Here is a 15,816-nt window from a genome sequence, read left to right as displayed (position 1 = left end):
CATTACCCCTATTCCCCATAAAGATAAGCAGTGTTGTCTTACTATTGATATTACTGTCGTTTAAAATGTGTTTAATGATATTTTCAAAGCTGCTATGAGGCAGACAGTTATTGATTGTACTAAGTCCCTTTAAGTAAAAATTTAAAAATGAGCTCATATTGCTCCCAATCTCATCACAGTACATAACAACATTAGGTTTAGGTGTGCTTTGTTGTGAAGTGTGGAAGGGGCCATTATCATTCATTTGCCCCTGCGGTAAACTGTCACACAGGCTTGGGTCAAGCGCACTGGTCGACAAATCTCCAGTCACTTGCTTACATGCACATGCCTGGGCATTTGTCAACGACTCAAACCGCTCTGAATTATGCTTAATCTGGGATATTAAATCATCCATGGCTAAAGAATATTCACTAATAACTTTTTTTGAACTCTCATTTATCACATCTAAAGATTTTATTGAATCCTCTAGGCTTTGAATTTTTAACTTTAATGCCTGTGTGTCAGTTTCATACTGTAATCTACTGTGTTCTAACTGAGCTGTATACAAATCTAACTTATCTACTAAACTTATATTAACTTTACAAAATCTCAATTTTTTTAAAAACAATTTATTAATTTTTGACATCTTTTGATTTTTTTTGATCAGTTTATTTAATTTTATATACTTCTTTAGTTTGTTTCCGCTGCAATTTACTAACCTTGGTGTAGTGGCATCATTGGTTAAGTCTGTAGTTACTGAAGGGTTTTCAATTGCTGCGGTAACCAACTGAGATGCAGGCCGGACCAGTTCCTCGAACAAGGTCTGAGTGTGTGCCGCAGCTGCTTGGTTTTGGGCCTCCCGTAGCTCGTAGATGTGTTCGTGGGCGTCGTGCAGTGCTCTCTCCAATGAGTCGATGTCTTTCAGGGCCTGTTCATATGCAGCATTACACTCCATAAACCTGTCAACCGTCTCCTGAAGCCGGGCCCGCTCCGAGTTTACATTATTAAAATCACTCTCTAGTGTACACAGTTCCTTTTTTAACTTATCGTTTTTATCAATTATCAATAATAGCTCCTTCTCACTGTCTTCTCTTTCACTGAGCAATTGAGCACTAAACTCCTTGGATTGTTTTAATTCCAGCAAGGTAAGTTGGAGCTTATCACACTTCTCAGGCTCCTGCTGGAGAGCCGCTGCTGCAGCGGCGGCAGCTGCTCTGCGTGTTTCGGTTCCGTGCCCAAGGGATCTAAGATGTGCTCTGTAGAACACATCTTGGATACCAAGGTTTATAAATAAATAATAGGAATTAGCCTTACCAGGCTACATTTGTTGTTGTGAAAACGAGTGGGTGTGCTGTATTTCCTGACTTATTTCATCTCTAAATAAAACTCATATACCTAATATTTTTATTCAATCGCTATTTCATAAAAACAAAAATAACTTTATTGTTAATAAACACGTCTGTAGTATTTTCTTCCATTGTTAATTCTTGCCGCGTTCCGGGCGAGGTCATGCATCGATGCGGAGTCGATTGTATGTTCATTTCCTACCTCTGGATTCTGAAAAAATAAAATAATAAAATTAAAGTAGCGTAGTAAACTAAGACAAAAAAATATTTCTAGGAAATTAGTTCATAGTCGTAGTGGTTAAACATCGTCCCCAATAGGCGATTCGGGTTGCATTGCTACGTAGCAATTGTTGGCATTGGCGCATCTTGACGTTCCCTTGCGCCTGTGCGTAGTACTATTATTTATTCTGTGTCTTAATGTATGTTTTATGGCTGTTGTATAGGCAGGGCAAGTACTGGAAATACTAGGTACTTATATAGAAAATACCTATGTATCTAAAATAATAGGAAGCGCGGAGCTGTAGCACTTTAGAAGAGTTTGCCACCTCGTGACCGGAATTGGAAACATAAGTGTGTACACAATGTACAATAGTAATAGAATTTCATGTTAAAACAAATAGTTCTCTATATGCCCAGTACATTTTCTTAGCAGGTTCTGCCATCTTCAGGGCTATTTTGAAAGCTTTACATCACGTTTGCACTTCACACCGGAGATCGGATAGCTTCGATGCTGTCTTATATAGTCCATGAACACTAATATGTATATTCTTAGTAGGCGCCTGTTATACAGAATTTCATTCATAGGCAGGATAACTACAGTCTAGATGTAAGGTTATTTTCCTAAAATAATCCAGGATACCTAAGCCCTAGATTTAAGACCTAGTAATACTAGAAGATAGGCTCTAGTCTAATGCTTATGGGGGCGCGATTATTTATTGTCGCGCTGAAGTACAAAATTGTAGGTGGCATTCCGCCATTTTTCTATGAATGCTGCTAATAGCTACACGCATGTTATACTATGACAGTACCTCCTTCGATGGATGGTTTGTTTGCATTTCAGTTGTAACTCTATAATCTAAAATTTGGCTGACAGGATTTCATACATCATACAATAATTTGGCAAATTGTTTGTACCAAATATTGTCACTGTAGTGCAGCCGTGAGAAGAACAGATGTCTGTCTGTTAGGTTATACGTATTAATCATGTTAGGACTAATTTAGTTCATTAGCTTATAAGTCATCATATATTTTCATATTACATCCGTAGGAAACAAGCATATGTCCCTCTTGATGGTGAGAGGTCACCATAGCCTATATCTGCCAATTATTTCAATAAATTAAATCCACTGTACGAATTTCAACTTTCTATACGCATATATTTTTACTGTAGTAACACAAATAAGTATGTATGTATAAACAAGATTTTCAATAGCTTCATATGACATGAGTTCGTTATCTTACATGATAAGCTGTAGGCTAGTCTAAAATAGTAAGTGTAAAACCATACAATTATTATGTTCGGTAGATTGGGTACACAGCTTTTATACAATATTTCACAAGTCAGGAGTATGCCAACATACTGTACTTCATTACAACCATGTCAAACATATCCTACGAAATATTAGCATTACCAGCATCTGGGAGGTCGTACCTCGCCATACCCTGACTCCACCACTGCTTGATCATTGTCACAATTGCTTAATTAATATCATGAAAATTGATTGAAATTTGTAATATTCCTGTTAAGTAGGCATAGATAATAAGCACTATTATCATTATAAAACCATATTTTACTGAGGTTCAGAAATAGTATGTAGTATGTGGTATGCAGTAAGTATGTAAACTTACCTAACATGACCGGGTCCAGTCTGATTGTCGGATTACTTTGTTGTTCAGTAACGTTGAACATGAGCTGGTAGTGCAAATCAGCGAGTCCTTAGTACACTGAAAGGAAATAGTCAGACATTAGGAATATTCAGATAGAAAGAGTAAGAAAAGGGTATTGTTTAGAGTAAGGTTCTGCCAAATAGGGTTCAATATTATTTCAGTTATCTACTCACGGGGGCGCGTCGCTTAATTTTGGAACTAAGACACGCCCGTGAGAAATATTGTGTCAGAAAAAACAACGCATACTACAAAATTTACAAAAGGAAAAAAAAATATTAAAAAGTTTGAGAACCTCTGCTTTGCAGTTCATATCTACATGAGTTAGTACATAAATAAGTTAATAATGAGTTTACTTAGCCAATAAAGTAAGTATAAGTTTAATTTTCACTTCATCGCTATAGTCATCGCTATCCCTCGCAACTAAATTTTCTAAATATAATATTATTAATGCCATGAGCTGTTCACTTTTAAATTTAATAATTAGAACATGTTATTATAATAAAACATAAGTACCTTTCATTTATATGAAGTCAGTAGATATATGGAAGACGGTCCAACTGAAGCGTGGCCTCTCGGGTAAAACCTGAAATTGTACATATTGAAAGATTAGTTAAAAAAGGGTGTATGTATGTTTAAGGAATCTTATTTATAAATACGTATCATTAAGATTGTTTATGTTTATCTAGGCCATTCATGGTTAAGAAAAAAAAAGAAAGAACAACCATATCCATGTTTCTAACTAATGTAAAATTTCTTGCCGAGTCGTTTTACTCACTGAGTAGGGTTAATCAAGTCTAAAAGTAGCCTTTGGTGGCGATAATTTTTGTACTTACTTGGGAATTGTGCTAAGACGGAGTATAGTCCATAAAGGACACACCAGAAAATTCCTCAGTCCACCTGCACATTGCCGACGGCTGGTTGATGTTCTTCGAGGATGGTTACCCATTTCATATACTGAAAATTAATACATACATTGTTTAAACTCAATGTAGCAGAAATAAAATCTATGCTAAGTCTGGATTTTTAGTCTACATAATTTTATTTAAGTATCCAAAAATACAAAATTAAAGTTTTGACAAGTTTCAATGCCTATTTTTAAATGTCATGACATTCATTTGAGGTCCTACAAATATTGCTTTCCATAATCCATAAGCTTGAGAAATTTTATTGGTTGGAACGGAAACAACATTACAAGTTCCAAGTACAGTTAGGAGACCTAGGTCAAGTAAATTAGTCAAAGATATAATTTTAATGCTTACCGGTTAACCAAGGTATGTTCAGTTTCTGTGGGTATTGTTTTCCATGGAATTAGTGGCAGATGTGTGGAGGTGTCGGGCATTGTGAGTTCCAATTAGATGTTGACTGAAAAATCAAACAACCATATAAACCTCATTGAAAGTAACAAATCTATTTTGACAGTTAGGCCTATTTCACGTACATTTAGATCCTCTTAGGGAATGTGAAAGTCAGAAAGTAACGTGGGAGATTTACTAATCATTAACTTATCTGACGACAGAACAATGAAATAAGCAACATTTCACCATATATATTCGGTCTAGTCGTTGTAGTTCGCAAGTATGTTCTGCCGGGTTTCGAAAACAACGACTTGTTTGAAAACACATCAAATAATAAAACAAAAGCTTACCTTTCTTGCAAAGCTGCTTTTGGAGAAGGCAATTGTTCACTTTATTAGTAGAGACATGGCCCGTTAAGACATCCTTTACATGGGCTGTTTGCTCATTAGATCATGAGTATGAGCACTAAATTCTTCTATTATCTTGATGAGAAACACAACAAAACACATGTCCATTGCATTCACGTTTTTTTTTTTTCAACAATAATGTCATGTCAATTTCGTAACCTCACTTTCGCTAACGGAAAATTACATTGCAATTGCAGTTCGGAGTTCAATTTGATAAAACAGGCTCACTTTGTCGACAAAATTATTTAGAAGTAACGCGTGTTTAGGGCAAATAATGTTTTGTTTGCATTTTCTTAGTTTGCTAAATGACAAAATGGCGAATATGGACGGTTCATGACCGGCGTCGGCGCCGAATTGCCTGTCGGTTGTTTAAGCCGATTAAAATAAAGCAGATATTTAAATAATTCTAATTGTAGATCACGTAATTAATAATGAGCTAAAGAAAACAAAAACGGATCTGCCATTTTTTCGCGAACAAGCGGATTAGCGGTAAGCATGACATAGATTAGAGAAAATAATTTAACCACAGATAACATATATCTTCGCCAAAAGGTTTTCTATCGGTGACATTACACAAATTATCATTGTTTTTAAGTTGGTACGCTTGATCGGTCATACAATTTTCGACAAAAGATATTCAGTAATTCAGTAATTTATTGTCCGGTGTTGTCATTTACAAAACTTTACTTCATTTTTCTCTACTTCATTATAGTAAAATTAATACAATAGATGTATTTAAATACAAAAGATTTTGTTAATTTAATTTTCTATTGCTTAAATCACATCAAACTATTTTGTAAATAGGGCCTAACACATGTCCCCTTACAAGTGCGGTCCGACCGTCTGTTAGATCCTTAAAGAATCTCACAATATATTTTTAATGTGGTCACACTTTTGTAAACCGATGCGCACACGCGATTTCCTACGCATTGACAAATTTACACGATAGTTTTCGTTCGATTTCATTAAATTATGAAAAAAAAAAATCAATTATATATTTCTAATAACTAGTCAAATATTTAAACATTATGATAGGCTAAATTTATGATATCAAATAATTGTTTTGTTGATTTAATGTTTGTGACTACTAAAAACACATTAGTGTGTTTACAATGAAAATACGCCCATGAGGACAATTGTAAAAGAAAAAAAAACGGTTAAGGATGACAATATTGACAGTGACAGTTCCTTACGAAAAAAAAATCTGAGCGCGAAGTTATTAAATTTTATTTAAGAAAACCGATTTCACTGAAATTATAGTGTTATGTAGCTTCAAATAATTAGTGTAATTGATAGTGTAGGAGCATGTGTGATTTTTAGTGACGTCTTATTATCACACGTAGAGAAATGTGAGAGTTAACTACGTTTTGAAACGAAGAGCTCTGTTAGTGAAAACATAGTAATTTCAATTAGTTTTAGGCCATAATTAGTTAGTTAAAAAAGGTGTTAGTGCAATAGTGCAAGACTTGAGTACATGGAGACAGAGTTAGCAACAGTTTGGACGCGAAAAACATGAAGTGAACATTGAGATATTTCGTGGGACGTTCGAGTTGAAGTACCCGGCTTTTGATGTCAACTAACGGAGGAGTAAGAGTTTTTGAGCCTGGTCTCATACCTGCTCATAGGACCAATGTGTTACTGAAGATTTTCAATATGATTATGTTGTTAGTGGTGCCATATTATGCCACACTAAACAGAAGAATGGAACAGAAAATGCCGATCAAGAAAAATACATATATGTAAGTGTTCAAAACCCCAGTTAATTTACCCTATTCTAGTTTTATTGAGCAAACAAGACGGAGTTTTATAGTCTGCAGTAATTTTTGAGTTAGAAAAATTAAAGTCACTTAGCGATCAGACATCATACTTGAGGAAAAAAAAATTATAATAATAATAATAATTGTAGGTGAACGTAAATGAGACGTACGTCTCATATGGTTAAAGTACCTAGATGGTCCTGCAACCTTAGTTGGCATATTTTTTTTTGGAAAATACTTTAACGCTTGTGATTTTTATTTTATCTTTCCCTCTGTTTTATTGGAAGTCTTTAACTTAACTTTAGTTTTAACCTAAGATAGATTCTTACCACAGCAGTGTTCTGTCATTGAACATAGTGGATCAGCGAGGACGGTGGAGACATGCGGTGAAAACTTCAGTGTGTGTTTAAGTGCATGCTTAGTAACGCTAGTGAAATAACAAGTGTTTATGATATTCGATTTATGCAATATTTTATTTTTTGACCAATGATTGGACAAATAAGGACTAGCCAACTTTAGAGATGAAGAAATATTCATTGGTTTCAAGTTACTTGCTGTGTTCAAAAATAAGTAACTGGATCTTTTGCGGTTATGCTGATTGTGATCAAGTGTGCAACGTGTCTTCGGAAGAGGTTTCATGGTGTCCTGGGTTATGACACCGACTGAGAAGAGAATAGTTTGGAAAATTTTGAAATATTACCAGGAGGCCAGCAGGATCTAATCATCATCATTAGCTACTCAAGAACTCATCATAGAACTAGCCAAGTATGAAAAGAAAAAAAAAGGAAGAGAGACACTTTAACCAAGTTCCTCAGCCCATTGTCGTGTTTGTTAACAATTTGCAAAGTTTGCTGCAGTTGCAAATGTAATGAAGAAGGAATAAATTGCCCGAGGTTACAAAAGACTTTCGGGGCATGTTATACAATATTGAAGACATAGAATAGGACAATACAAGTTTTAAGCTCGTTTCAAGAAAAATTCATTATTTTGTTATATTATTATCCAATCAAATAAAAGTATTTTGAACCTACTTATGACATCATTTTGTATTTTATCATAAGGCAATTAAAACCAAAATAAAATTTTGCAGATAGTTTGAAAAAAAAAAAAAGGGGAATATATTTTATCAAAATCACATCAAATTTGATGTTACATTATATTTTACAAAAAAATATCAAAACCAAATCAAAATTGATGATACATCATATTTTGCGGGAAAAAATTGAAAATATGAAAACCACTTCAAAACTGCAATTACTTTTTTTTGCAAAATTGTATTATGCGTTTATTATGAACATTACATGATGTGTAATGTAAATTCTATGAGTACATTGGTTACAAGTCAATGACTTCTTAGTAAAGAATGTTTATTTATTGCGACATACTTATGTGGAACATTATTATTTTTCTTTCTTATCATCATCATCATTATCATTATTTTAAACGTGTCATGAGTTCTTCAAAATTTTATTGAGATGCAGTGTTATTATTATAGGGGTGGTAGAAGTCAAAATTTTGACTAAAATTAATTTTATTTCTATAGTGATCTGTGTGATAAAGGGCCTTATTGGCTAGCCCATCGTAAAGTTTCACTGTCATTTAGTAGTTTCATTCCTAGGATTATAAAGTGGTGTATGGTGGATGTAAATCTATAATACGGATCTTTTTTATTATCTAGATAAAGAAGTCGGTTCATTATGTGGACAACAATTTTTTTTTTAAATCTTTTTTTTGTATAGAGAATGTATTGAATATTCATTGTATGGTTGGATTCTTTTAATATAATCATAATTGGTCATATAGTATCTAGTCTACCTGGGGTAGACATTAGGAAAATCGAGATCGGTGGAAAAACTATTTTTCATTTTAGTTATTACAGTTAGCAGTGATATTTATTATTTATGCGTTATCATTTATTACATTATATAGGGTGGTATACTGTACGATATCGGTAATCACTCAGATCACAGACACAGCAGATCCTCGTTCCTAAGCATAACTTGGTCAGTATTTTATCCTACAAAGATCGGAGTAGAGAGGGCCACTAATTTTTTAGCTGACTGTACTTACTTTTATTAAATTTTTGCATTTTGTGCTATCAATCTTGCGCTATGAACTGTAGAAAAAAAAAAAAAACAAAGACAGGGAAATTGAAAGTAGGGTAGTGTCCTTACAGTAATTGACTCTAATTAAAATGTGAACATAAAATGTAACATTATCTTCGTACGAACATTTTATTTTTAGTATGTGCATCAAACAATTTTCACACATTGTCAAATTTCTTGCGGTTAATAAATACTTTGTAAAAATGAAATATAGACGTATAAAATGAAACCTATCATAAATAAATTGAAATTTTCTTTGCCTTCGAGTCAGGGTAGAGTGGAGTAAAATGGGATACGTAAATTTTTGAAGTTATTATAGAATTTTATTTTCATTTTTATTATTTATTTTGATTACTTTTAAAAGCGTTGGCTTTCTGTAAACAATCGAATGAAAGCGTAATTGAGGAGGAATGAACGAGTGTATGTGTATTGTGTATAAGTTAGAGGTGATGAATGCTTATAGATGTATGTTTGATAGATTGAATGGCTGGATATGACGGATGTAAGATATGAAAGTGTGTCTCGAATGTTTTATTTTATGGAATGAGTGGATTGATACAGACAGACAGCGCTGGAAAGTGGTCAAAACTAGTTTGGTCGGAATTTGCGGGGAACAAACAAGGGGGGGGAATTTTGGGAACACATTAGCCATAAAAAGCTTATCGGTTAGGTTAAAATCCATTTGGATTCGACCCATTTCAAGGGTAGTTTTTCGTGGCTACTCACTCTACAAGGTAATAAGACCCATACTAAAACCACACACCTCATCTTGAATGGGATGTATTTGACAATCGACATATTTTAGGGCCGATATCGTCTAGTGAGAACGAGGCTCTTTTCAATATTTGTTTCCTTGTTATGTGTTCGAATTTGTGAAGTTTAGTATCATCAAATCATTTCTTCATTTGATCATGATATGGTACCGAGTTGAGGTACATGCTTATGTCATTTAAGGTTTGTTTTATAAAAAAAAAAAACACATCCAAACAGATCTTAAGTCAGTATATTTTATTCAAGTATGAGACATGCGCCAAAACATGTGGCTGGAGTGATTAGGTAGAGGAATTGGTTTGAGTTCCGACAATGGAGATTGAAGGCTCTGGACTTATAATGAGAGCTCTAAAGGTTTCTTCGTAATTGCGTGGGAAGTTATTGTGAACTCGTTGAAATTATTACGATAATTATTCCGGTCCAACAGTGTGGATGGAATGAATATTCGCCGCGACCGGGGAACGAGCTAGCAAGAACGGGTTAATAGGACCTATCAGATTCACAACCTGGTATCCCTGGCGATGCGTGGACTCTGAGGAAGGAGTTATCATGGTTCATTGTCGAGATTCTGATGAGCTGATTTCAAAACTGAGTCGCTAGCAGTTGCATAGTATTGGAATACACACCACACGATTAGAAATGGGGGGATATTTCCGACTGATCTAGAGATATTTTTCTTTTATTCAATTTTATTGCTTCTTTTGCTAAATAAGATTGAATTTTTTTACAAACTACTTTGTATTTTGTAAAAGAATTTCAATCTGGGGGCGAGTTGTAACAGAACAAGCGTCTATGACGAAGAAATTGACTCGTTATTACATATAAAACTTACGGCGAATCAATTTTTCCTTGGCTAACTTTTTGGTGCATATTTCCTTCGGGATTTCATTGAATATTTTAACAAATAATATCTGTGATGGTTTATCACATGTTTAGTTACGTCACCACTCATAAAATTCACTATTATTCGATGCACAACTTATTGGAAAAAGCTTATTTACAAACTATATTCACATGGATGGATTGTTGACATTAACAATCTGCTCTGTCAGACGAATGGCGTTCCGATATTGCGTCTTGGTTCCAATTACAAGTCAGATAGGTAATAGTCATTAATATTGATTATTATACTTCCTGAATATATCATTCAATGTAACAATTAGGAACAAATGTGATCTTTTATTGCGAAGTTACTTATTAAATTGATTTAAACAATCTTTCACAAAATAATATTTACGTAAAAATATTTATCGATTTACGGAACGCTCCACTATTGAACTAGATAGGCATCAATATCAATAGCTCTGTCTCTCTCTAAAACACGTGCAATCATGCAGATGTTACTACTGATAGGTAAACAATTATTTGCTGAGAGAACATGGACATTAATGCCTAAGGCGCACGACTTAGTAAACAAAACAGTTATGACCTTTTACTTATGAGTGTAATTTAGCGGCTATCCATTGTTATTTGTCGCCAGTCGCCCCTTTTGTCGCCATATTTGTCGCCAGTCGCCCCTTTTGTCGCCATATTTGTCGCCAGTCGCCCCTTTTGTCGCCATAGTTGTCGCCAGTCGCCCCTTTTGTCGCCATATTTGTCGCCAGTCGCCCCTTTTGTCGCCATATTTGTCGCCAGTCGCCCCTTTTGTCGCCAGTCGCCCCTTTTGTCGCCAGTCGCCCCTTTTGTCGCCATATTTGTCGCCAGTCGCCCCTTTTGTCGCCAGTCGCCCTTTTTGTCGCCTGTCACTCTTTGAATCTATAAAAGGGTCGGAGCGAGCCGACGCGCGTCATTCTTAAAATATCTACAAGACTAACAGTGTCTCTGGCTTTCGTGTGTTATACTGGTGAGTGAAGTTGTTCTGCTATTATTTCTCTGTTTGTTTTTACTTGGAAATTATTCTAAGTGATTGTAAACTTTGAAATTGTGTCTCTGTTTGATTGTGCGGGGACAATATCGTCGTACAGTTGAACTTAGACCTGTGGTGGAATTGCTTTACTGTCAGTTGTGGGGTTAATTTAGTGTTCTATTTATAGTGTAGTGTTATATTTAAATTGTTGTGTATAGTGAAGTTTTCTGTGCTTTGTTTCATGAGTGCCTTCAAGCAATACAAAGACTGGGTCGATGTATGGCTGGTGCTTGGAGATAAGTCTGTGTTTGGTTTTGTAGGGAGTAATTCTTGCAAAACTAAGCGTAGATTATAGCACGTAAAGGGAACTTCATTCGTTTGTTTAGTTGGTCGGTGAAATTGAATTTAGTAATTTTCCATGGGGTTATTTTGTGAAAGTTATAAGCCAGATCATTGTTTGTGACAGACTGTTGTCCGGCTAAGCGCTTTATACCTTGCGGCTGTTAAACATAAGGCGTTTAGGAGTCTTTTTGTTCCAAGTGGAGGCTTGGGCGTCTTTATTTACTTACAAAAGACGTATTTTCTCACCGGTCTCAAAGAGTCCAACTGTTAGATGGAAGTGAGGACTTTCACGATTGACGAAAGGCATTAGGAGTAATCCTTGCTCACAGAAGTCGACAGTATTTGAGGCTGGGGTCCTATATATATATATATATTTATTTACTCGGTGCTCTAGTCCATGCTGGCGTTGGTCGCTGGGGATTTCGGTTGTGATCGATCCACATCTAAGTAAAGTTGATCGCAGCTGGGTCTCTCATGTGGCTGGTACTGGTGTGTCCTAGAATACTGGATATATACACGGATAGGGCGATCTACTCTCTGCTACCCTAGCCCGCGGGCAAGAGCAGAGGGGGGGATAAGAACACAAGCCTATAGGTTGCCTATCTCAGCTTCGCTGGCTGAACTGTACAGCTTATGGTAGGGATACACTTGTGCATATTTTGAACACAAGATCTATGGTAAGTGAGGGTCTGTGTTTCAGATATGTTAGAGTAGGGAAAACAATAGGATTAGGGTAGAGTCACACACTATTTCTATGAAAGTAGAGTTCTGTTATGATTGGTCTTAAATTATAATTGGTCAACGTGTATTGTGGAGAAATAATTTAACTACTACTACTTATATGGTTTAAATGGACTTTAAATGTGGTATTTACTATCTTAAAATATGTGGTAAAACTGGTAATTTATAAAAACTCTTATTACTTAATTTATTTGAGTGAAATTAATAATTGTGGTAGCAATTTCTGATTCTTCATGTAGCATCGAGCCAGTGAGTGTTGCTAACTAGTTTTTCAAGGTAAATTCTATCAAGTTGGTTAGGGAAACAAACTATTCTTTGGAATAAAAAGCATAGGTTTGTTATAGGGCCCAGTGGCATGCGAGCGCCGTCCACTGATGACAAGTCAAAAGCTTCAAGGAGTTACTAGACTTATTTACTTCGTTCTCAGTGGTAGCAACTACTCGGAGCCTTGATGATACATTAGAAGGATCGAGAAGTTATGGTCTATTAGCAGTATTGGGGAAAAGGGGGTTTAGCTAGGGAAAAGAAACAAAATAAAAGGGGGGTTAGTTAGTAGATAGATAGCCCTTCTGGCTTGGCATAGGACTCTCAATAAAGCAGTTTGATTGAGATTAAGGATCCTATTCCGCAACGCAAGTTCGTACCCAAGCCAGGATCACTAATAGAGCGTAGCGGTTGTTTTCCAAAATAATTTTTAATATTTATTTCATGTATGTTTCACTCACTAACTTTTATTTTAAAATTTCTTCATTACATCATTAATTTTCTCACATATAACTTTCTAGGCCTAAATCTGATAAAATACTCTTCTATAACACTATATTATTATGCTACAATAACCTTTATTCTTCTTTAAAAAAGTACCTTAAATATCGTAAATAGGGTAGGTATTTTGCTCAAATAAGACATTATTTGATTTTCAAAATTTATAATTCTACTGTAAAAGATTTATATCTATGAATTAGGTACTTGCATCACCGATTTAAATGAGAAAAAAAAACATCCTCCCCGCTCCCATTTTCTACTAACAAAGTGGGTAGGTCATAGTATAACAGAACTATAGCACAGTATAATAAAGAGTACTATCGTACAGTATGGCCACTCCCGCCCCCCGCTGAAAGTGCCGCCCACCGCCTCTCGGTTACCTTACAGTTACCGCCTGTCAAAAACACGAACAGTCGACCTGTCATATTTGACTCATATAAGCATAGTACGCGTTCACCTACACGAGCTAAGACTGTGTGCTAGGAATGCGCCTCTTTCAATATATTTGATCGCCAGTGTCCGAGGTGTGACTATAGTCTAGACAGCCAGTAATGCCCGCGTCTAATGATCGGTCACGACTTTGCTGGACTTTGGTATAGAACGCGGCTTACCTACTCTTACTATGCAACTATTAACTTATAACTACGGTTAACCTATTTGAATCATATACCACTCTAGAACCCTGTGTTATTGACACCGAGCTTTATAGGCCATAGACGTCACTTTTGACGTTGACTGTGAAAAGGTTCTACAGTGGCTTAGGATCCAAATGGGTTGATTGTACTAATTTATCTACTAATATACTTGAATAAGAAAGTTAATTTGAGTCTTGGAGGTTATACTCAGGACACGCTGTCGGTAGCAAAATAAGCGAAAATCAAATTTTGTATGGGAAATCCACTCTTTTAGTCAACACAATACAAATCATTTATTCGTGATGATAAACGTATCAATACAGAAGCGCTGGTAGGCATTGCGACTTTCGTTCCGGCGGTCGCGGGTTCGAACCCCGGCTCGCACCAATGAGTTTTTCGCAACTTATGTGCGAAATGTCACTTCATATTTGCCAGTCGCTTTTCGGTGAAGGAAAACGTCGTGAGGAAACCGGACTAATTCCAATAAGGTCTAGTTACCCTTCGGGTTGGAAGGTCAGATGGCAGTCGCTTTCGTAAAACTAGTGCCTACGCCAAATCTTGGGATTAGTCGTCAAAGCGGACCCCAGGCTCCCATGAGCCGTGGAAAATGGCGGGATAACGCAAGGAGGATAAACTTATTAATAAAAACACAAGTAATTACCTACACAAGGGATTACTTACACGTGTTTTTGGCCATGGCGCGTCCATCAGTTAAAATAACAAACTGCCCCGATTCAATAATAAAAATAAAATGATCCGTTCCTGGGTGGCTAGCCGAATGGCACAAACGCTCACGAAACGAAGCGCTAGTAGATATCTATCTCTATCGCGCTTGCGTATTGGCGCGACAGAGCCAGCGGTGTATCGCTTTCGTTTGGCGTCGGAGAAATGCCATTCGGCTAGGCACCCTGATGTTTCTGCCCCGGAAGTGCCTTTGATATTTCACTTAAAGAGAATGACGGTATTTTAACTTTTAGATCTTTATTTGACTATTGTTTAAGTGGTACTTATGAGTTAAAATGTATAGGCAACCGGTCTGGTGTAGTTGGTAGTGACCCTGCCTGCTAAGCCGCGGTCCCTGGTTCGAATCCCGGTAAGGGCATTTATTTGTGTGAACACAGATATTTGTTCCTGAGTCCTGGATGTTTTCTATGTATGTATGTATTTATCTATCTAAGTATGTATATCGTCGCCTAGTACCCATAGTACAAACTTTGCTCAGTTTGGGGCTAGGTTGATCTGTGTGGTGTCCCCCAATCTATTTTTTTTTTAATTGTAGTACATATAGTATATTGTATCTCAATTTAACCAAGTATCAATATATATTTATTTGTTTGCCATCGATTCATCTGTTCCTAAATTTAAGATATCTAATATGAAGAATAAATAATAATGCTACAATAAAACTTCATTCATATGGGTTTTTGCCTGAATTAAAATTGATTATTTATTTAATAAAAACCGGCCAAAAGCGTGTTGGGCCACGCTCAGTGTAGTTTTCCGTATTTTTCTCAAAAACTACTGAACCTATCAAGTTCAAAATAATTTTCCTAGAAAGTCTTTATAAAGTTCTACTTTAGTGATTTTTTTCATATTTTTTAAACATACGGTTCAAAAGTTAGAGGGGGGACACACACTTTTTTTTCCTTTAGGAGCGATTATTTCCGAAAATATTAATATTATCAAAAAATGATTTTAATAAACCCTTATTCATTTTTAAATTCCTATCCAACAATATATCACACGTTGAGGTTGGAATGAAAAAAAAAAACATTCCCCACTTTACATGTAGGGGGGGTACCTAACAAAACATTTTTTTCGACTTATATTTTACCACTTTGTCGGCGTGATTGATATACATATTGGTACCTAATTTCAGCTTTCTAGTGCTAACGGTCACTGAGATTATCCGCGGACGGACGGACGGACGGACGGACAGA

At 35.8% G+C, this 15,816-nt stretch overlaps 1 long non-coding RNA gene across 1 annotated transcript; it reads right to left on the bottom strand.

Annotated features, from left to right (window-relative positions):
• Positions 1-1,397: 1,397 nt before the first annotated feature.
• On the bottom strand, positions 1,398-4,519 carry LOC125232391. Its single transcript, XR_007177740.1, has 5 exons — positions 4,472-4,519; positions 4,046-4,166; positions 3,726-3,795; positions 3,174-3,269; positions 1,398-1,536 (listed from the first exon to the last, which is right to left on the bottom strand). It is a non-coding gene; the product is annotated as an uncharacterized LOC125232391 (long non-coding RNA).
• Between the last annotated feature and the right edge of the window lie 11,297 nt (positions 4,520-15,816).

Source organism: Leguminivora glycinivorella, chromosome 1 (assembly GCF_023078275.1).
Source record: "Leguminivora glycinivorella isolate SPB_JAAS2020 chromosome 1, LegGlyc_1.1, whole genome shotgun sequence".
Classification (NCBI taxonomy): domain Eukaryota; kingdom Metazoa; phylum Arthropoda; class Insecta; order Lepidoptera; family Tortricidae; genus Leguminivora; species Leguminivora glycinivorella.
This window is presented reverse-complemented; position numbering and strand designations above follow the sequence as displayed.